Source organism: Pogona vitticeps, chromosome 4 (assembly GCF_051106095.1).
Source record: "Pogona vitticeps strain Pit_001003342236 chromosome 4, PviZW2.1, whole genome shotgun sequence".
NCBI lineage: Eukaryota > Metazoa > Chordata > Lepidosauria > Squamata > Agamidae > Pogona > Pogona vitticeps.
The window spans coordinates 212,949,360-212,973,640 of record NC_135786.1 but is presented as its reverse complement, the minus strand read 5'-3'; the positions used below and the strand labels follow the sequence as shown (position 1 = coordinate 212,973,640).

The window sequence follows — 24,281 nt, the reverse complement described above, 5'->3', positions numbered from 1 at the left end:
GAGTACAGTAACCAAAATTCAAAACACAAACATAATTTCTACCATACCAGGGTAGAATAAAAAATATCTGAGGTAACTGATATGAAAAATTTTCATAAAGCACCTATAAAATGTGAAATCCAATTTCATTTCTCAAATGCCTTTATTTGTGACATCAATTTTGTTACTTTTACTCATTTGTCTTACCAATTCATCCCACCCCTCAAAAAATCACGATGTCTATATATATCTTTTGTCTGAACTAAAATGCAGAAGGTATAATTAAGCTACACTTCTTTAAAAAGTCACCACATTAGTAAAATTATATATATTCAAGTTTTTAAAAAAAAGAACAGTAGGTTGCTATGGCCATTATCCAACATCCTGGTAAGCATACTGAATCCATATAAATCATGCTTGGATTCTTCTGATTTTGTCATGGACTGTGGCCAAACTACAGATGTCTAGAAATATATAAAATGTTGATATTGAGGATGAAGGTCTACTGTCCACCAAAAATAGAGCAAGCTATTCAGAAAGGAGCCAATCTGTCTCACTTTAAGAATGTTAACTAATCTGCATTGTACACACAACAGGAAACCTTTTACCCTTTTGACACAATAACTTTCTTCTAGAAATATGCTAGAATGGCAGAGTTCCAAATGGAAGTTATGAAAACCAACACTTCCAAGTTTAAATTTGTAATATTTTCATGCTAAAAACATGAATTTAAAATTTAAAAATATTTTATTAAAAATGTATTATAGCTCAAATATCTTATTATTGAATAAAATTTATAAATTCTAATCCTGTACAATAAGTTATATAAGTAGGTTCCAACAGTAACTGGATTTGAGTCTCCAATTTATATACTTCATATAGATTATTAGACTGAACTTCCTGTCTTCCCTAGTACTTACCGTAGTTTAGCATAGTGGTTCCCAACCACTTTCAAGTCACAACCCCCTTTTATAATAGCCAAGTAACCTGCGACATACACATCCTAGGACATTCGCATAAAAAGGCATTTTTAACAGGGTAAAATGATCTCTTCTCAAAAAGTAAAGCCTTCATCTTTCTTCTCATACATACACATGTTAACTTTAATATCTCGCTGTGAAAGGTCAAGGAAGAAATTATTTTAAAAGGGCTACAACGGATATAAGTTGACTCACAACCTCACAAAAGCACTTTTCAATTCCCAGGTTGAGAAACTCTGGTTTAGCAGATAACTATCAGAAAAATGTGGAATTATCAAAACAGCTTTGTCTATATCCAGGAATACATAATTGTTAACAGCAATGTATTAAGATGAGGAATACCAAACCTGTTGAGGAGCCCTATTTTGTGAGCTTTTTGTTTCTCTCTGTCATCATTATTCAGGGCTGGAAATTCTTAGAAACTCCACTAAAATATCTAGAATTGCATTACACAGTTGCATTACACAGTTTTCTGGAGTGATGCTTATTCCTTTAGAGTGCCAACACTACCTATTGTCTCTCTGCAACTTTCTGTAGAAAGTGAACCCCTTCATTCATACTTTCAGATACTCAAAGTGTAAATGTATAGAGGATTATTAGAGATGAAGTCAATGTGGGCAAGGAGACCGTGAAAAAATGTACTAAGAAAAATATATATTAAGGCTATAAAAATTGGTGCACTTTTTGAGAGGTAAAGACCACATAATTAAATGAAGTCTGAATAATGATTTAAATCAATTTGGTTTAAATTAAATCCACCATGATGGTGTGCACCCAATTGCTCCAAAATCTATAGTGAACTCTTAACATAAAGTCCAAAAACAGACAAGCACAAAGTTAGGAGTCATTGTAAGCCAGGAACAGGTCAACTGGTGCTCTCCAAATGTTTTTTCCTATAACTCCCCTCATATCACAGTTGCTTATCTGCTACTTATGGCATTGAAATGCAAGGCATCTGGAAGGCAACAAGTTGCCTACCCTTTTTGTAGAACATTAATAAAATCCTCTCTTGATGACAAGAAATTCAGAGCAACAGTACACCCCAACATATGACTCTCCAGCATCTCCTTGGAAACCTTTAGTGACTGAGAGCCTGGCACTCCTTTACATAATTGGTAAAGCTGCTGGACTGCTCTTATTATGATGACACTTTTCATAAAGTTCAACTAAAATCCATCCTCCTACAATTCAATCCCATTATATCTAGCTGTGAACTTACTTAAAAAACAAGTCTTCTCTGCCCTCTTCTCTGTAATAGTCCCTCAGGTATTCATAATTATCTCCACCACAGCTGATATTTTCTCCAACATATATATCTAATTCCTTCAATCACATAACTTATTTTCTAACCCTTCACTGTCTTCTGTTTTCTAGTGTATCTATTTTCTTCATAACTTTCTTACAGAATGTCACACTGTTCCAGCACACACAAAAGTAATATTTTCATTCCTTGTGACTTGGAAACGGTAGGTTGCTTCTGGATTTAATCCCGTCTGTGGGAGACAGGAGAGGAAAGCAGGTCAAAATAGGTAAGGAAGTGGTAAAAGAACACCTAGTTGCTTTGAATAAGTTCAAGTCTCCAGGACTGGATTGTTTACACTCCAGAGTACTAAAAGAATTGGCAGATGTGGTCTCAGAACCACTGAATGAAATCTTTGAGAGGTCCACGGGCAAACTGCCAGAGGACTGGGAAAAAGCTGATGTGGTTCCAATATTAAAAGGGGGGGGGAATGGATCTAGGAACTACAGACCAGTCAGCTTGACATCAATACCTGGGAAAATCCTGGGGGAAAAAAATCAAGCAGCATATTTGTGAGCACCTCAAAAATAACAAGGTGATTACTAGAAACCAGCATGGGTTTGTTAAGAACAGGTCATGCCATACAAATCTTATTGCATTCTTTGATAAAGTGACTAAATTAGCGGACCAAGGAAATGCAGTGGATATAGTATACATACTCAGACGTATTTGTGTATAGGCATTTGATAAGGTAGACCACAACTTACTTCTGCGTTAAGATAGAACAAAGTGGGATAAAAAGCGCAACTACCAGATGGATTTGCAGCTGGCTCACCAACCCCACACAAAGTGTGGTCCTCAATGGAACCACATCTACATGGAGGGAAGTGTGCAGTGGGGTCCCTCAAGGTTCTGTCCTGGGCCCAGTGCTCTTCAACATAAGAACAGAAGGAGACCACTGCTGGATGGCTCAGGCAAGGGCCCAACTAGTCCAGCTTCCTGTATCTCACAGTGGCCCCACCATATCTTCATAAATGACCTGGATGAAGGGATTGAAGGAAAACTCATCAAATTTGCTGATGACACAAAGCTGGGGGGAACTGCTAATACTCTGGAAGATAAACTCAACATTCAGAAGGATCAGACAGACTTGAACATTGGGCCCTCTCCAATAAGATGAAGCTCAATAGCGGGGAAAGTAATGTCCTTCACTTAGGCAGAAGAAACCAGATGCACAGGTACAAATAGATGGCACCTGGCTAGACAGTAGTACCTGTGAGAGCGATTTAGGTGTCCTGGTCAACTACCACCTAAGAATGAGTCAGCACTGTGCTGCAGCTGCCAAGAAACCCAACACAGTCCTAGGCTGCATCAATAGGGGGATAGCATCAAGATCATGGGAAGTAGTAGTAACTATACCGTGCTGGTGAAGCCGCACTTGGAGTGTTGTGTCCAGTTCTGGTCACTACAATACAAAAAAGACGCTGAGGCTCTGTAAGGGGTGCAGAGAAGAGCAACAAAGATGATAAGGGGACTGGAGGCTAAATGCTATGAAGAATTACTAAGAATTAGGTATGTTTAGCTTAACAAAGAGAGGACTGAGGAGAGACATGATAGCAGTCTTCCAATATCTGAAAGGTTGCCACAGGGAAGAATGCATCAATTTATTCTCTATTGTGCCTGAGGGTAGGACAAGAACCAGTGGGTGGAAACTCGTCAGAGGGAGATGCAACCTGGAAATAAGGAGGAATTTCCTGATGGTGAGAACTATTAAGCAGTGGAACAGCTTGCCTCCCAATGTTGTGGGTACCCTATTGCTGGAGGTTTTCAAGAAAAGACTGGGCAGCGTTCTGTCCAGGATAGTATCAGGTCCGGGATGCTATGAGGTCTTCGGCCTTGGGCAGGGGATGGACTAGAAGACCTCCAAGGTCCCTTCCAACCCTACGACGATTCTATGTATGATACGATTCTATGATACATTAAGAGGACATCCATTTAAAGAATTAGACTTAAGCTAGTGATGACACCCTTCAGTTTCTCTCAGTTTAATGGGTCTCTGTGAAATATGTCTGAAATCTAGAACCAATCAGAGTCCTACTCAGGTGTTGTGTAACAAAGCAGAACAAATACACAAGGGAAGTGAGCATGCTAGCACCACCACCTAATTGTTGCCATTTCTCTTACTTTTTTTATGTGTGGAACAACTTCTGAAGAGGCAAGCCTTCTGTGTGCATGGAGGCACTGCATCCCACAATGATTTTCCAGTATCCTCAATTATGTGGCTAGAGAAGTGTTTCCTCTTCTAAAAGTCATTCTCTATGTGCGGAGAGTAACATAAATGGAAATGGGGTGGGTGGGAATAAAGCCCTTCTCCAGATGCTTATCTACAGAATGCCTCACCAGGACTCATATCATTCAGTTAATGCAATTTGAAATTGCATAAGCCTTTTTTCTATGGCATTCATTACTGTGCAGACTTATTTCCCTTTGGCATCAGCTATGATTTTTTTAAATAATTCACATATAGCACTGCCATGCTAAGTCCCTCTCCTGCACTGCAATTTGGGGGGGGGGGGGCAAATGCAGAACTTTACATTTTTCTGCCCAGAATTTAATTTTGATACATTAGCCCTTTCCCCATCCTATGTGAATCATTTCAAATTTTATTTGTATTTTCTGGTGTGTAGGCTATTCTTCCTAGCTTTCTGATATCCACAAATTTGATTACTTCCATCCCTTCATCTACAACAGAAATGTTGAAAAGTACTCATTTGAAGTTAATAAAATTTGAGGCATATTTCTAGCTAAGCTCAGTGGTAGCTATGACAAAGTGGCTAGGAGTTAATTTACCTTAGAATTATCTGGTTAACCATTTTCATGTCACTTAATATGCTAAATTCAATTAAGGTTTTCACGGGTTTTCAATTAAGGTTTTGCTGTGCAAAAACAATAACTACAAAGATGTCCTCACATGTCTACTGCTAGGTAATTCATCTGGGTAAAAATAAACTCTCTTGTGTTAAAAATTAAAAGCATGTACCAAAAGTGACCTTTGCTCAAGGTAAAGAAGCTTCAAAAACTTTATTCTAAGTTATATGTGTGAAGGACAGGTTACTTACCTGTAAACATGGTTCTTCAAGTGGATTCTCCATGAATACACACTAGTGGGTTAAGACAGCGCTTGCGCTGGCCTCTCGGAATATTCTAGAGCTGTAAAAGAAAAGTAACAATGTTTTAGGTTGCCCTGTATAGCGCATGCTCCGCCCGCCAACGGCTCAGTTCCATATGTCCGCCACATAGGAGTTGGAACCCAAGGTATCCATCAGTGACGGACAAGTGGGGAGGCCGGGCGGGACGTGTGTATTCATGGAGAATCCACTTGAAGAACCATGTTTACAGGTAAGTAACCTGTCCTTCTTCAACGTGGTTCTCCATGAATCCACACTAGTGGGTGATTAGCAAGCAAACTTACTGGATGGTGGGCCGTCACTGAAGCAGTGATGTTAAAACAGCCCTTCCAAACTTGGTCTCCGCCTTAGCTCGAAGGTCCAACTTGTAATGTGTAACAAAGGTAGAGACGTTGGACCAAGTAGCAGACCGACAAATCTCTTGCAGGTCGATCCCTCGAAGCAGGGCTGTAGAAGTGGCTACAGCCCGGGTGGAGTGGGCTTTAAGGCCTTCAGGAACAGGTTTCTTTAACAGTTCATAGGCCAAAGAGATGGTAGAGACTAACCACCTAGAAAGGGAGGAGGATGAAGCGGGAGAACCTTTACGTGGTCCGTAGAAGCAAAGAAAAAGTCTGGACGCCTTTCTGAAGTCTTTAGTCCTAGTAATATAATAGGCCAATGCTCTCCAAACGTCCAAAGAATGAAGCATGCGCTCAACATCTGTAGCTGCATCAGGGAACAAAGTCGGTAGAATCAATGGTTGGTTAACGTGGAACTCCGAAACAACCTTAGGCAGAAATGTAACATCAGGATACAGAACAACCTTATCCCGAAAAAACTGTAGGTAAGGGGAAATCTGCTCGCAAGGCAGCCAGTTCACTGGCTCTCCTGGCCGAGGTAATGGCTACCAGAAAAAGAGTTTTAAAGGATAAAAACTTAAGATCAGTGGAAGCCATAGGTTCAAATGGATGCCTAGTGAGACAATGCAAGACAGTCTGTAAAGACCACTGCGGCACTGGTTTCTTAGATGGTGGTCTAATGTTGGAAAGTCCCTTGAAAAAAGCCTTGAGAGTGGGATGGGAAAACCATCACGAAGACTCCGAGCCTGGGGCTTGGAAGGACACAATAGCTGAAGTGTAGACCTTTAGGGTGGATCTGGACAAACCGAGGTCAAAAAGGTGTCGAAGATATAATAGGAGGGTAGAGAGAGCAACAGGCGAAGATTGCAATCCACGTTCCTTAGCAAACTTTAGAAAGTTCTTCTACTTATAGTGATAAAGCAACTTTGTAGCTGGTTTACGAGCTTTATCAATGACTTCCCTTAACGAGGGGAAATTCTCCACGCTGTCAAATGGAGTGTTTCGAGGTCCGGATGGAGGACCATCCCGTTGCTCTGAGTGAGTAAAGTGGGATGTAACGGTAGTGTCATTTTGTCCACTGCCAACTGAAGTAGCATGGAAAACCACGGCTGACGTGGCCAGCAAGGAGCAATCAACACCGCATTCGCCTTCATCTGTCGTGTTCGGACGATTACCCTCTGCAGGAGTGGCAAAGGCAGGTAGAGATAGAGAAGGTCCCTGTCCCACGGTATCATAAAGGCATCTCCGAGAGATCCCTCTCCTCTTCCGGCGCGAGAGGCATATAGAGGACATTTCGTGTTGTGTTGTGTCGCGAACATGTCCACTACCGGCTGACCCCACCTGCTGCAAAGGGTGGTGAACACCTCCTGGTCCAACTGCCATTCGTGGGACTGAAAGGGACGGCGACTGAGCTCGTCTGCCAGCTGATTGTCCGATGTGGAGACGTGCACGGCAACTGGAAATATGTGCATCTGGTAGCACCACTCCCAGAGGTGCACTGTCAGAAACAGGAGTGACTTCGATCTCGTGCCTCCTTGCTTGTTCAGGTAAAACATCGTGGTTGTGTTGTCCGTTACTACCTGGACAGCTTCGCCTCTGAGGAGTGGGAGGAAGGCCCTGAACGCCTTGATAACTGCCAGCATCTCTAGATGGTTGATATGAAGAGATGTCTCGTGTGGTGACCACAGAGCATGCACTTGATGCTCGCCACAATGAGCACCCCAGCCAGTCGGGCTGGCATCCGTCGTTACTTATCTGGTAAGTTGTAATGGGTGAAAAGGTCTTCCAATCATCAGGTGTGGAGGAAAGGTCCACCATTGGAGTTGAGCCATAAGCTCTGGAGTGACCCTGAGACGCTTGTGGTGACCGTCCATCATAGGGTCGAACAACGCCAGGAGCCACGACTGGAGGGAACGCATTTTGAGACGAGCATGGGATAAAACAGCTGTTGTGGAGGCCGTAAGGCCTAACAGGTGTTGAGCCAGCTTCGCAGTAACTGTCCGTCGAGGCTTGAATTTCAGAACAGCCCTTTTTATCTTTCTGACGCGGTCTGGAGGTATGAACATACGAGCTTGTACAGCATCCAACCGAGCCCCTATGTAGTCCATCACTTGAGAAGGATCCAAATGAGACTTCTCGTGATTGACGGATAGGCCCAGAGCCCGAAGGGTATGCAAGACCTGATGAGTGTCCTGGCAGGCTTGGTGTTTGGATTTTGACACAATCAGCCAATCGTCGATATACGGGTATACAGTGGTGCCTCGCTTAACGATTGCCTCGTTTAGCGATTAATTCGCAGAACAATGTTTTTTAGGAAATAATATGCACCGTATAACGATGTTTCCTATGGGCGATTTTCGCTTAGCGAAGTTTGGGACCATGCTTCGCATAATGAATGCGATTTTAGGTCCCCTGCTTCACTTAACGATGTTTCTTTTTTCAATTAAAAAGGTGTCTTAGAAGGGTCAAAAACGGTTCTAAATGCTTGGATTCGTTAGAGGACCCCCTAAGTCATGTGCAAACCTGATTTGGCTTTGATCTGACTTTTCGTTAATTTATGGTTAATTTTTTTTTCCGGCCCATAGGAACCAATGGACCTGTCAAAATCTGACAGCTCCATGCTTTCCTATGGGGGAGAAAACAATTCGCCATAAATTAACGAAAGTTCAGATCAAAGCCAAATCAGGTTTGCACACGACTTAGGGGGTCCTCTAACGAATACAAGCATTTAGAACAGTTGCTGTGTCTTCATTAATTTTTTGTGATTTTTTTCTTCCCCCATAGGAAATAATGGAGCTGTCAGATTTTGACAGCTGTCAAAAGTTGGGGGGAAAAAATTCACCATTAATTAACGAAAAGTCAGATCAAAGCCAAATTAACTTTTGCATCCGTTTTAGAGGGTGCAGAAGCTAATCCAAGCATTTAAAACCATTTTTGACCCTTTTATGACACACTTAATTTTGCAAAAATTGACTTCACAAAGCCATTGAAATGTATTGAGTCAGCTACAATACATTCCAATGGAGGAAACATTGTATCGTTTAACGATGTTTCCTATGGGTTTTTTCGCTTAAGGACAGCAATCCGTGCCTATTGGAACGGATTAACCGGTTTCCAATGCATTCCTATGGAAAATGGTGTTTCGCATAACGATGTTTCACATAACGTTTTTTTTTTGAACCAATTAAAATCGTTATGCGAGGCACCACTGCATCTGGATTCCCTTTAACCGCAGATAAGCTGCCACTGGAGCCATACACTTGGTGAAGGTCCGTGGAGCTGTGGAAAGGCCGAATGGTAGAGCCACAAGTTGGTATATGTTGTCCTTGAAAACGAGACGAAGGTATTTTCTGTGAGCCTTGTGGATCGTAATATGAAAATAGGCATCCTTGAGGTTCACCACTACAAACCAGTCTCCCTTCTTCAGAAGATGAATGATCCCCTCCAGAGTAACCATCCTGAACCAACGGGGCTTGATGTAGGTGTTCAAATTTCTCAGGTCCAGTATGGGTCTGAGGCCTCCACCCCTCTTTGGTACAGTAAAGTACCGGGAGTAAAACCCGTTCAGAATGTCTGTTAGAGGTACCTTCTGGATGGCTTGTTTCTGTAGCAGGGTGAGAATCTCGTCCTCCAGGGTGGGATCGAAGGAGGTATGCCTGACCCAACCTAGAGGAGGCAATTCTATAAACTCCAGGCGGTAGCCGGAGCTTATAATGTTCAAGACCCAGGTGTCTCGGGTGATCTTGGACCAGTTGTGAAGATAGGGAGAGAGACGTGTGTGATGAGTGGCAGTCCGGATGCTCACTGGAAAGTCAAAGGTATTGTTTGGACTTCTGGGATGAAGGTTTGAAGGACTGCCGTCTAGTAGTTTGGGGTTTAAAACTAGAGGCTGAAGAGGAAGCCTGTGAAGACCTCATGGGTTGTTGTTGAGGCCTAAATGAGCGATACGCCAAAGTGAAAGCCTGCTGAAATGGCTGCTGCTGTGATCTGGATCTCCATTGAAATTTGGAGGGTCTAGGCTGCTGTTGCACAGCATAAGACTTCACTGTCTTTTTGCTCTTATGCAAGTTTTCTAGGTTCTCGTCCGTCTTCTCACTGAAGAGGCCGGAGGCATCAAAGGGTAGATTCTTTATCCCCGCTTTGATGTCCTCCACAATATTGGCTGAACGCAGCCAGGCATGTCTCCTTAAAGTGATGATGGATGCAAGATTCCTGGCATTGGCGTCTGCAACATGACGAGAAGCCAGTCTCTGGTGTTTAGAAACTGTTTGGGCCTCAGCATGAGTGTCAAGGCACATTTGCCTAATGTCCTCTGGTGCCACTTGAAGAGCTGGGAGCACCCTTGCCCACAACTGTTTCTGATAGGCCCCCATGGCAACCAGGTAATTGAGGGCCCTAAGAGCAAAGATCGTCATTGAGTAAAGCCTCCTGCCTAGGGCTTCCAAGTCCTTGCCTTCCTTATTGGTAGGGGTAGGATGGCCCTTCGTGGGAAGTTGTGTGGCACTGGACTCCACAACAAGGGAGTTAGGTGCTGGATGCTTGAGAAGGAAGTTGGTTTTAGGACCATGGACACGGTACATATTTTCAGTCCTTCTGGAGAAGGATGGAGAATCAGCTGGGTGTTCCCAGTATTCTGTGATAAGGTCCATAAGCTCAGAAACATAGGACAAACTCACTGGGCGGGATCGCTCCTTGTGAATGTCACCAAAGATGAGATCGTCCTCACGAGAAGGAGATTTCTCAACCTCCATCCTCAAAGTAGCCGCCATTCTAGAGACCATCTGCGGGTACGAGGAGAAATCTTCAGAGGGGGACGAGGGATATATATCCGCCGCATCAGACCCCACAGGTTCCCCTGGATGGGGGGTCTCCAAGGAAGCCTCAGAAATATCCTCGTCCTCCTGGTCAGATGAAGGTGGGGACTGTAGGTCACCGTCATCATCAGAAGATTGGAGCACAATAGGTTGAGAAGGGGGCTCCTTAGGTTTGCTTGGCTTCTGAGGTGGAGGGACCTCAGAAGGTAGGGGAGGAGGCACCGGTGTCGAGGGAGGGATCGGCCTCGGAGGTGGAGACTTGTGAGGGCGATCAGCAGTCGACGACGAGCGCTTGTCCTTATCGGTAACGGGGCGCTTACGATGTCGACGTCTCTTCGGACGCGGCAAGGAGGACGAGGTGGAAGAAGAGTAACGGGCCCTCTTTCTCCGCCGCCGCCTGTCTCTCGACGTCGAGGAGGACTCAGAAGAGTAATCTCGACGACGACGACGGTGACGGGACCTCCTCCGTTCTAAGCTGTCATCGGAGTCCGATGACGAGTAGTCCCGACGACGATGCTTTTTACGTTTGTCGGCGTCGGATGCGCGTTTGCGCTTTCGATGCCGCTTGTTCTTCTTGGAGGAAAGCTCTTCCTCCGCCTCGGAAAGTGGGCGTCGAGGCAGGAAGCAAGGCTCAACGGGCGGCGCTGGTCCCTTTGGTGAGGAAGGAGGAGACTTAGTGGCCCGAGACACCGGTGTCGAAGACCGGGAACGAGAACCCCGCCCTGTTAAGATAGGGCTGCGAGGGGCATCGTTCAAGTCAGAGATCACTTTGCTAATCTGACTTGCCGTCGGAGACCTCTCGATGACGACAGGCGGTTCCTGTCGACGTGGAATGGAAGGACCGAGATCCGACGTGGATTCACGGTCTCGAGAGGAGTCCTCCAGTATAGGCGACGGGAGCGAAGTAGAAATACGGGGAACCACGAGGGTAAGTTCCCTAGACTTCGCTGCAGATTTGACCGACGTCTTTTTCTTTTTCAGATGGTCCGATGTCGATGGGACGGAAGGCTCAGATGAAGCGGAGGTAAGTGCCTTCTTAGAAGAAGACTTCTTTTTCGGCTTGTCTTTCGAACTCTGTTTGGAAGGCTTGTCCTTAGGAGGCTTGTCTCCAGTCAGGTCCGAGGAGGTAGAAAGGACCACTCTAATCTCCGACCGCACAGAAGACGTGGAAGGGGCTACCTCCATTTGGGAAGGCTGGGAGGCAGACAAAGTCTGTTTCCACAACGAGTATCTCAGGCGTTGCTGACGAGCCTTGAGGGTGACTTTTGTAAATTGCTTGCAGTGTCTACAATGGGACACCGAGTGCGACTCTCCAAGACAGAACAGAGAGAATGCCCGTTCTGGAAGGGAAGTTTTCTGGAGCAAGCCGTACAGAGTCGAAAAGGTCCTCTCCTCGGAGATGGCTTTTCCTTAGGAGGCATAGACTAACCGGAGATAAACAGTTCAGCAGAGAATAGGCAAAGTAAACGAATCCGGTGAGCGTGTGGCGCCTCAGCAGGAGATCGATTAGCGGTAGTTGAAGAAATCTGGCAGGCGCGTGGCGCCTCAGCAGGAGGCCCAGAGGGCCAATTAGGCCACAAAAAAGTCCCAGAACGATCGCCAGAGGCAGGAGAGGAGTCAAAAGCCAGTCCGAGGTCAGGGCAACGACAATCAATAGTAATAGGAGAAACAATCCGAGTCGAAATAGCAAGTTTCAAGAGTGAAACAGGGAGCTCTAACCGAGAGGTTCCAACTCTCACAAGCGGAAAAATGGAACTGAGCCGTTGGCGGGCGGAGCGTGCGCTATACAGGGCAACCTAAAACATTGTTACTTTTCTTTTACAGCTCTAGAATATTCCGAGAGGCCAGCGCAAGCGCTGTCTTAACCCACTAGTGTGGATTCATGGAGAACCACGTTGAAGAAACTCCCTAAAGATATTTTTCCATTATATACCGTATTTTTCTGTGTATAAGACAATACTTTTGTCTGAAATCTTTAGACTAAAAATTGAGGGGTGTCTTATACACGGAAATAAGCTGAGGAGAGAACAAAATGGCCTATACCTTGCCTCTATAAACAGGCTGCCTCCAATCACGAGGCTTAGCTTCCTACAGTCAGGAGACTTAGATTAACTCAATTACAGGCCTTATGCAACTGATGTCAGCTGATGCTGTACAAACCAACTGGAACACACCTCGCTGGAGGTGGAGCCTGTAGGCAGTGCTCAGATTCAACAGGGACTTGTAATGTCCGAGCATTCTGAGCCCAGAAACTGAATACTGTACTCAAAGCTAAGTTAAGATTTCTTAATTTGGGGTTAGAAAAGGGGGGTCTTATACATGGGGCAGTTTTATACACAGAAAAATACACAGAAAAATCAGCCTAGCCTACAGTCAATTATGCACTTATCCATCAAATATACAATCTAGGGTAGTTTCCCACAAAATGGAATGCAAATAGGTCTGCAGCAGGTCCTGTATCTGTTTCTGTATATATGCTGGGTCATCCATTAATGTCAGCAGTTATTTATGGCTGGGCATCTTTTAAGTGAGGATAGGTTTGCTACAATAGGCATGGTATTACAGTATTAAATACCACCCTTTAAATATCAGTTTGGAGGCCATCTTGAATTCTGTTGAGAAATTAACTTGGATATAATTATTTTCTAATACAGCATTGTCTTAGAAAAGCACACCCCCCACAAGCCTATCTTACATAATATTCCATACAATTTCTAAAAAACATACAGTAGTTAGATTGGTGATGAGCTATGTGTTCTCTCCAGATATTAGCAACCTAGAACTCTCATCACTGCTTTCCATTAATTTGGCTGGCAGAGGCTGACAGAATTTGCAGTCCAACAGCATCTTCTATAGGACTATGTTCTTCTGACCCTGGCCTAGAGTAATGTAAGAGCTCCTAAGTTCAATAAAATGTGCTCCCCTGTCAAAAGCTATACCCAAAAACTTTTAGACCCTGAAACAAAAATTACCTGCACAAGAAGAGACATCTCCTGTTTTATTACTTAAATAGATTGATGACAACTTGTGTCCATATCACACCAAATCTGGGGCTTATTTCAAATTGAGAAGCTCAGGAATGTTAGTTAAAACAGTTTCATTGGACAAAATACTTGTGCATGAAGTTAGGCCAGTGTAAAACAGATCCAGTGCTGGAAATAATTAATTTAAACAAACTGAAAGCTTCTTATCCTTTCCTCCTTCCAACAATGATTTCTGAAAGGCTCCCCTTCCCTCATCGTGATACTTCCCAAAGGCTTCCCAGGGCAAAAGCGAGCCTTAGGGAGCTTGCATACACAGAACAAGCAAGTTAATTCAAACAAGACAACAAGAGTAGAGGAGATCATAGAACTAATTAACTTATCATATTCTCTTCTGCAAGACTAGTCTGTATGGTTTACCTGAGTTTCTTGAACAATTTCTATTAATTATCTTGTAATAATCAAACACAGTTTGACCATTGTACTTCAAGCATTTCATCTTCTTGGCATCACAATGTGATTTGCAATGAATACACTATGACATGACAAATATTCCTGTGTTTAAAAGAAGCTCATGATTCTCATCTGACATAGCTATTTATTGCATGGTGCAAGACTTTTTTAAAAAGTCTTTTTACATAATTATATTTTAAGCAAAGATTGTGTAATCTTTTTATTGTGAAAGAGAGATCAAAGTAAAATGGGATGCAGGAATGACAACTGTATTAACAAGGGTAATGAACTTTCAAAGTGTTCATTAGTTAATGTTAAATGTTTACAACTGAAAAAATTCTGATATTTATTATTTTTAGACTATGCACACAAAACTGTTTTGAAAACCACCTTATTTATACATACTTTATGGTTCTAAAGAAACAGATTATTATCTAGAAATAGATAATCCATGAAAGCTCATGCTAAAATAAATTTGCTGATCTTCAAGGTGCCACAATGGGGGATGGGGTGGGGGATATACTAAAACAGACTAACATGGGTACATCTTGAAAAAAGGGTAAATACTGTTTGTGAGGTAGAGGAATAACCAACAAGTTGGCCACAAAGGAAATCAGTCCATGGAGCAACTTATTTTCCAGTTGGTGTACTACACTTTGTTCTAAAACTGGATAAGACGTCTCACTAGTCCACTTTTAAAACAATGAAATTCTAAGTATATTTCATATAAATGTGATTATACTGTTCTCATGCACTTAGGCAAAACAAAAATCATTGTCATTCTGCTCCTCAACCAACCAACCAACCAACCAACCAACCAACCAACCAACCAACCAACCAACCAACCAACCAACCAACCAACCAACCAACCAACCAACCAACCAACCAACCAACCAACCAACCAAGAAAGAAAGAAAGAAAGAAAGAAAGAAAGAAAGAAAGAAAGAAAGAAAGAAAGAAAGAAAGAAAACAGGCATCAGAGTAAATCAGTAACCTCATTCTCTCAGAGCACTTGCTCTATGCTTGTAGCTTCATTACTGCCAAGTAAAATACCTCATAATGCAACTTGACAATTTACAAAAGGGACTGAATTAATGTAGCTCTACGCTTATCTGAAGAAACAAGGTAGCCCCATAAAATAAAGCTTGCTACTGCTGACAGGAATCCTTATCCCAACAGGCCTATCCAAGTCTACATAATTACAAATGAATCAGGCCTTTATAGCAGTATGGCAGGATATAAGGTTACAAGAACAAAAGGTTGGGAAATGTAATCAGTTCTGAACAGAAAGCCCATCACTACTAAAGTAATGCCTTATAAAACCAACTAAAAAGGCAGAAGAGTCACGTCTGCACAAAAGAAGGGAAGAGGCAAATAACTATTGTTACTTTATTTTTCACTGATCAGAAACAAGCAGGAAAGTCAAGAAAGATAACATAACAATTCACATTTCCCTATAAAAAAATCAGCAAAAATATAAAAATTCCTGAAAAGGAAAACAAACACTCTGCAATCACCAATATTTTGCTAGAGGATAACTCAGAAATTCTCATTAAATATAGGAACTGCAACTCTAAAACTGTAAACTACAAAGACATTGATCAATCAGGCTTTTCAAGATGTCAGTTACCCTCTTAAAGCAACACTTCATACAAGGGCTCTTGATCCATTCAGCTAAAAACATTACCTTTAAGTAAGGATCCTACATACAGCTATATACTCTATTCATTTCAGGCCAGTATATGAAACAATGTTAGCATAGTACGTCTATCCAAATGTGTTTTAATCAGACTTCATATAAGTAGAAATTGGATGTCAAAGCATCACCACCAGCAGCACAAATTCTGAAAACAAACTGGTATTACATAAACAGCAAAGATTTGGATGTAAAAATGAAATAACAAATTTGATATCTTGTGCTTTAACTTGCTTTATTCTACTTTTTAATTATTCAAGTTGCCCTAGGATTGCACATAAACCATGAAAATAAATAAAAGGTAATTCAAGCATTCTCTGGGACTGAGATGGTAAATACGTACCCCCTAGATCAGGGGTCCCCAAACATTTTAACCCGTGGACCAACTGGGGAAAGCGGGGCACCTCCTCGCACTCATACACAAAGGAGTACACACTCTCTCGCACAGGCACACGCTCTCATGCACATGCGTGAAAGAGCGGGAGGGTGCTTGTGCATGCATGCATGCTCTCATGCACATGCACAAACGGCTGCATGGCACTTGCGCAGGCACTTGCGCACATTGGCAAAAGGGTAGGGGAGCAGTCGCGTGGGCGCTGGCTGTGCGGGGGGAGTGTGTGCAGTGCGCGTGGGAGGTATGTCTTCGCTGTCCAGCTCAGGCCATGGACCAAGGGTTGGGGACCTCTGCAGATGTTACTGGACTATGATTTCTAACATTTTTCACCATGACTCTGCTGGCTAGGGCTGATAAGAACTAGAATTCAACAACACATTTCCATGCCTGCTCAAAGGAAACTCTCCAGAGAAATCAAAAGAAAAGTTGAATAGGTTTATTGAACTTCATTTTTTGTAACACAGGGAATTCCAAATATTTAACCATAAGAACCCAGTTTAGTATGCTCACATTTTATCCAAATCCTACACTGTTAAGTTTGAATCATCATCTTAGAACTGCAGAGCTGAAAGGAACCCTATGCATCATCAAGTCCATCTCCTCTTAAGGAGACACAGTAGGGAACTGAATTCTCAATCTCTGTTCAACCAAATGATCCTACTAAACAGTAGAGCACCTTCTTTAAGGTTTCCATATCAACATTTCCTTAACTATCCAGCTGAAATGGTACTTTCAAAAGTATTTGACTGAAAACCTTGAAGTTGTAATCTGAATCTACTCAAGGGATGAGGTATTTGTTTATTTATTTATTTATTCATAGACGGATGGATGGATGGATGGATGGATGGATGACAAATCCCAAAATTCTCCGTTTTGGGAATCCTGACAGACAAACACATTAATGTAGTCACCTGGGAGAAAGATCTCAAATGGAAGGCTTTGAGGCTTAGCTGGGCCTAGCTCCACCCAGCTTTCTGTTGAGAAAGAAAGCTCCCACATGGAACCGGGGCATGATTTTTTTAAATGAATGAAGTTATATTAATGAAGCATACAATTAACATAGCACCAATATAGCTGCACTAGTCTTGCTTTCTAATGACAATCTTTCAGAATCAGGCCATTTCAAAACAATCTTCCTAACACATCAGAATAAGAGTCTTAACTTGTTTCGTTATCCTCTTTGTTTTGTTGAAATAAAGTCAACAGCAGACATTTTAGAAATACTGGCAATATGTATTCAAACTTCCCCGTGCACACTATGTTACACATCTGTCTCCATCTTGATTATAAAAACCCAGATTCTCAGACATAGACTTGATCATATTGCCAAACTTTATATTTTGCAAGATGAGTTTCAATTAAGCCCAAAGTGCATCTGTCAGTGATGGTCAAGATATGGAATTAAAGAGGTGCAACAATTTCCAAACAAGAGTCAAAACAACTCCTGTAAAATACACCTGATTAGGATAACATTTTAATTCTTCACTAAAATAATAAGTACATGATGCTAACGAGGGTTGCCTCTTAATTTTAGGAAAGGATCAAAGATGTCCTGTGCATATTCTAATACACATTCTATATTAATGTTCTAGCATGCAGATCTATTCTGGGTTGTATTTATGTAAATGCACACAAAGCCTGCCATATGTTCTCCTGCACAGCATTACTGGGGATGGGTTAGATGAATGTAAAACTTACAGCAAGTTAAGGGTGAGGGCTGATCCATGTTTGAGAAACTGCTGTAAAAATATAAATGCAGCAGAGGGCCCTGACTATCCTACTGTTTAAAGAAAATATACTAAACCATGGAGACAGATGTTCTTTCTGTTCTTACTTTTAAATTCAGCCTCAGCTTTCTCAAACACAATCTGCTTGAATCAACTAGCAAGGTTCTCACACATAACCCTACCCCTCAGCATACTAAACCTACTGTATGTAAATGATGTGGCATTTCATGATACTTATTAGCCTACTAGGAGATATGATGTCACACTTCCTCCCTTTTCGTATAATGACACAATTACCTTCCTTGGACACCACCTTACACTGGATTCCTAATCATCAGAGGTGCACACATTTGGAAGGTTCTTTAACGTACATGGACGTGGTGGCGCTGCAGGTTAAACCACATAAGCCTGTGTGCTGCAATGTCAGAAGACCAGCAGTCGTAAGATTGAATCCTCGTGACAGAGTGAGCTCCTGTTGCTAGTCCCAGCTCCCGCCAACCTAGAAGTTTGAAAGCATAGAAACACGAGTAGATAAATAGGTACCACCACGGTGGGAAGGTAACAGCGTCCCGTGTCTAGTCACGCTGGCCATTTGACCACGGAAACTGTCTCCGGACAAACGCTGGTTGTACACCTTGGAGACAAGAATGAGTACCGAGCCGTAGAGTCGGACACGACTGGACTAAATGTCAAGGGGAACCATTACCTTAACTTACAATGGCTTCACAAATCTCCAAACAGCTCAAAACACCTCCAGATTAAACCAAACAATGTCATGCTCATGTTTTAAATCTGCAATGTACTTGTTAACATTAAAATGAGTATCAAATTTACAGATTACAGGAAGGAGATTTTAAGACTATATTTAAAATACATTGAAAAATTATTCAGGGATAAATAAGTTTAAAATGCTTATGGTAATGTGTACATGCACAATTTCTGAAATGTACACTTCAGCAGACAGTTGATAAATAAAAAAAAAATTTAGCCTATTTCTAGAAATAAGTGGCTTGTCACTGTTGATTGCAGAACTACTGTAAACTAATGGATGTTTGATGCAGCAAATCTCTTACCTTAAAACAACAACAAAACAGGTTATTTATTATGTATGAAGAAACGGAGGCAATCAGGTTTGATATTTTAGATGGTATTTAATAACATGCAGCAAAATTACATATCTATGTGACAACTATGCTTTAAGCATAGCAATCAAATAAATTTAATGTGGTATGTCTAGTGCACTAAAGCTTCTGAAATTACCAGTAAACAGAGGGGGGAAATTTTATCTGTGGTTTCAAGTAGGCACACAGTAGCTTATCTTGCTACTAATTGGATCAGTAACTGGACTGTAGCAATTTCTCTTACATACACAAACAGTATTTAGAAGACTACAATTTATTTCTATCCATTTAAAAATATGAACTCTGTGACCATGATCCTTCTGGCACATCTTGTGCGTCACATAAAATGAAAATGCACACTACCGTGTTTCCCCCGAAAATAAGACAGGGTCTTATATTAATTTTTGCTCCAAAAATGCATTAGGGCTCATTTTCAGGGGATTTTTTTATGTACAACAATCTACATTTATTCAAATACAGTTATGTCATCTTCTTCTGATTGCTGCACAATGGTGGAAGGCAGGGTTTCACTTAATTAGGGCTTATTTTTGGGGTAGATCTTATATTACAAGCATCCTGAAAAATCATACTAGGGCTTATTTTCAGGGAAACAGGGTATTAAAATTTATCTTTAATGCATGAATTTAAATTAGAAATGGACTGCAATTAAAAATGCACCTCTTTGCAATTTAGTATAGTCACATTTGGAAATGGTTGGCAGAAGGTACCCAAATATTTGATGCCGGCTAGAACAAATTGACTGTTTTCTCAGTTCTATTGTTAAAAGTCCTTTAAAAACTCTCTCAGTTCTCAGCAGACTTTTAGAACCCCTTCCTGGACTCCTTGCGCAACACTGTAAATATTATTTTTAAAATGGCATGTCTGAGGTCTCACTTTGAAAAGTTTTGCTGGATGCAATTAAAAATGTGGCAATAAAAATTTCCCAGTTTAGAGTAGGGTGTGGGGGAGAGATACCCTGTTTTTTCATTGGTTCTATTGATTCTGGGATTATGTTTAAAGGGAAGAATCCCAGTGTTTGGAATCTCTAGAACCTCTTGCAAAAGCCTTTCAAACCTTTCCCAACATTTTGGGCTTTCCTGCATGTCCACCACATATGGTAAAAAGAACCTTCTTTTTAATTACATCTCCAACAAAGGTTTGGAACTTTTACATCCACTTTGGCTAGTCTTGTGGGAGTTATATATACCATCTATAAAACATTTTAAGATATTTTCTCTAAATGCTACTGACTTAGTTTTATATTGTTTTTCTATATTTGTTCCCACTGATCCAAGCTTATATTATACCCAATATTCTGTGTCCACCTTATCATGCATTCCTTAATCACTACCTACTGGGTATCAAAATCTAATAAAAATTACATAAGACTTTAATATGCTTATCTTTGGTATCTAGGAAGATTCTATCAAAGGGAGTATTCTCCACATAAAAACCTTGTTGCTTATCTTTGCCATAACTTGAAATTAATTGAGAATGTGACCACCAGTCCATATCAAATTCCTGCGCTACTAATTCATCTTTGTTTTCCAATGTCCCATCTTTTAGTACTTCTCTATAGCTTTAGAGTTTCTTGTTTTCTCTCAGGTTTGGAGAAGTTTGTTTTTATAGCTACAGAACATATATAGTAAGATAAAGAAAAATAAGAATGAATAACAAATTACAAATACGTATTCAAATAAAAATAAAGGACCATCTATAAGGATGTAAAGTAACTTACTGATCAAGTTAAAACAATAAAATAAGATGATTAGGACAACCACTACGAAATGTAACAAGTTACTAACAAGCTTGTGTCACTTTTTATAAGTTCTCAGGAAAGAAGCTTCTAACTTTCAGAAACCATCCAAAGTCTGTGCCATTTATCTGTGCTTTTAGTATGGTTCTTCTTCAGTGTAATTATGTACATGGTTATGTTGTTTTGTTTTTAATATGTTGCATTTTGGTATTTTCAATAGCTATCTTACACAATGCTTCTGCAGGGGAGGGGGAAGGCCATTATTACTTTCCAAAATAAATAAGTACTGTAAAGGAAACTCCAGACACAGAGATTTAAGAAGTAAAAAGAAACAGCTCTTCTTATTTCATGAAAAGGAACAAAATAAATTGCTACAGTGGCACCCTCTCTAAGATATCTAAAGCAGGCAACACCTTATTTAAAAAAAAAAATCCAGGAACTCAACAGCACCCCAGCCAGGTCCAAGAAAGTCAACACAGAACTTCAAACTACAAATGTAGGACTAGGCAGTATCTATCTTAGACTGCTTAAAAAAAACAATCAGCAAACTTTCATGGGTCAAGTCCACTTCCTCAGGCCATGCACCAATGTGTTGTGGAGAGTACAGAAAATTATAAATGAATGTCCCAACATCTGCTTCCCCCATATGTTACCTGGCGATTCTTTAAGGAGTTGGCGGGGTGATATCCCACCAACAGCTACCTAGGGTTAAGTTTGGAAACCACACCTCTAATGCAGCCTGTGGTTTTGTTTTGTTTTTTCTAACTCACCTCTAAGAAGCAAGTCTTGGCACAAACATGTACTATGAGATTTTGGGACTTTCATATACTGTAGAATTTTTTGCACTCACCACAAGACATCAGTGGAAGGAATTAGACTTGTCTGCCAAAAGCTCACTGAATGTTTGATTTTTAGTGGTGTGATAAAGGTATTGCCTACTCCTGCATTTGTATCCTATGACGACCACAGACTTTCTAAGTTTTTTCCCTTCAGATTGGCCTCCACTTGCCCTGTTGACAGGCACAGGAAGCTCCCTGCCTCCTGATGCAAAACAACCGCACACCAGCACAAAAACTCTCTCAGCAAGGAGCCAAACGCGATACATGAGTACTTTAAGGAGAGAGCGAGAGAGACAGAGTGAGAGAGAGAGAGAACCAAAACATAGACCCATACTTTTCCTTCTTTCCACCACCACCACCACCCATAATTAGGCTCAAGATTTTGGGTTTGTTTTTTTGTAATTCTGATGGAAGAATTAGAAAAGGAAAAAAAAATAGCGGGACGGGGAAGGGGACTGAGCAGGACTCAGAAAAAAACTGAGCAGGACGACTCTTTACTTGGGCGAAGAACTGAGGAAAGCGCTTCGGTTTGGGTCTAGGCAGCGAGCGCGATTCAGACGCGCAGTTTCCTGGCCCCAAGAGTCAAAACGGCACACACATAAAAAGTTGGGGGGAAAGGTCGTTTTAAACACACACCCCTTCCTTAAGTTGTGGAAAAAACACATCCGTCTGCTCCTCTTGTGTCCCCAAGCAACACTGTCCAACTTAATCCGGTGAGAACCTCTGTACACTCAGAAAGAGTGTGAGGAAAATATAGCTGAGAGGTAAAAAGAACTTCCACGGTCATTACACGAAGGGGCCGCGCAAGTCCCCTGCTCACCCCAGAAGCCCACACCGAATGCCAAGCGGAGTGCCGCCGTGTGGACACGCTGTCATTAAAGGCAATCGTGACCGACAACATGGAAACATCGTCGGAGCGCTAACCGCCCTCACGCCGAGTTCAACCGACAGCCCCGAAGGCGCCTTTCACTTCCCTACAGAAACAAGCTAGAGAGAAAAGGAGAAGGGCGACCTCCGCTGATGATGGGCCCCGAAAGCAAGGGCCAGGAAAAGCCACCTTCTCGGTTCTCTTTCTCCACTTTCCCGTAAACAACCCACCCAGCAACGCGGGGCGAAGCCGTTCCCGTTCCACCCGGGAGCTTCCCTCAACCGACGGGATCCCAACATGGCCGCGAATTCACCAGGGATCGAGGGAAAGTTTCCCTCGCGCCGCCTCCGCCGACCCTCAGGCCGGCTTCCCCGCCAGGCTTGCTCAGCCTCCCAGTTCGGGCTGGGCTGACTTACCCGTTGCGCTCCGACCCCTTCCGCGCCTCAGCCCGAGCGCTCTGCTTGGTCACAAGCCGAAGCGTGCCGTCCCGGGCTCCGTCTCTCGGTCCCTGCCTTGTTTGCGCTTACTCCTTGGGCTTCCTCCACCGCCGCTGCCAGTACCGCTGCCCCGCCCGCCTGCCGGCCCTCACAGTCTCCCCACCCGCGAGGAGGGCCAGCCCCGGCGACAGCTTCCCGCCCCACTCGATTTCCCAAGAGAGAACCAAGAGGAGGAGCCGGAGCCGGCGCCATCTTGGCGGAGGCGGTCGCCAAAACTCTGTGGGGTGGCTCAGGCGAGAGCTGGGGAAAGGCGCGTTTTCCTGCCCCGCTTTCAGTGGCTGTCCTGCATGAGAGAAACATGGATACTGTACTACTCAAAGTTGGCCTCATGTGGCTCCAAAGGGAACTTTGGCGCTGGCCTGTTGGTGTTCTCTGAGGCTACAGCTCTTGGGCAACTTTGAGTCCCGAGCTTTATGACGACTTATTCCAAACTTCTCTCTGTTATACTGTACTATCGTTACTATTTTCTGTCACTGCTGAGAGAAGTTGGTGTCACTGTAACACTTTAAAGTTCTATAGGGCTGTTTGGTTACTATTGATGAATCTTGCAAACACAGTTTCACAAAATAAGGCTCTTATTTGTATTCATATAATAGACAACCTGAACAATAATAACAGAATGCTACAATTAATGCACACAAGACCTCGGCAGTGGTATCAATACAGACGTGGTATGTAGAATTTCCAAAGTCCAAGTTTCCTTTTGATTTCAGAGTCAGACAAAAATTCAAGATATCTTCCTCAACTGTATTGGATAGCTGTTAACACAGGAGGATCTTCAAAACCCAAAATAAAATATCAGTACAATTGTATGCAATTCATTAATTCACTATGTAGATTCACCCCTGCAACATGAACAAAAATTATACCTAAACCAAGCTGGTCTGACAGGCAACAGCACCCCCCACTTCAGCTTACCCATTCTTTCTGAGATTCAAACCTCTTACAGCCCTTCTCTTAGTCCCACCCCTTTGAAGCAATATTTCATAGTGGTTACATCAGCTTCCTCATTTCTACGTAAAGGTCACTCACATCTGCAGACACACTAGTAATCTAGATGTGTTTGAGTGGCTCCTGACTAGAAATGGGCATGAACCACCAGTTCAGCTGTCAGTCCAACAGGTGTTCCCCAGTTCTGAGTCCTGTTTCCTGTGGGCGACCAGTCAGAAGCAACACCCCAGCTTCCCTGCCTCACTTCCTCCAGCTGCTGCTGCTGTTGCCTATGAGATGGGGCTCAGAACACCTGTTGGACTGACAGATGAACTGGCCCAAACCAAGAGTTCATGCCCATCCCTACTCCTGACTTTCAGGAAGGCTGCAAAATCTGTTTAGAAGGACTTGGTTGATGTATCCAGCTTGGTATTTGCAAGGTTCGGTAATGTGATTTTTAACACTCAAGTTTATCTGAAG

The 24,281-nt window shown here is 42.4% G+C and overlaps 1 protein-coding gene across 6 annotated transcripts in view; it reads right to left on the bottom strand.

Moving 5' to 3' along the window:
• Positions 1–24,041, bottom strand: part of PLEKHF2 (pleckstrin homology and FYVE domain containing 2) — a 28,490-nt gene extending 4,449 nt beyond the window's left edge. The window contains exons 1-2 of one of the 6 annotated variants that reach the window (XM_072999147.2): positions 22,791–23,074; positions 18,088–18,289 (exon numbers count right to left, since the gene is read on the bottom strand). The gene's annotated coding sequence lies outside the window, so the exon portion shown is untranslated. Of the gene's footprint in view, positions 1–18,087; positions 18,290–22,604; positions 22,744–22,790; positions 23,075–23,789; positions 23,810–23,903 lie in introns of those variants that run through there. The other 5 variants (XM_072999146.2, XM_072999148.2, XM_072999149.2 and 2 more) reach the window with 5 other exon arrangements.
• Between the last annotated feature and the right edge of the window lie 240 nt (positions 24,042–24,281).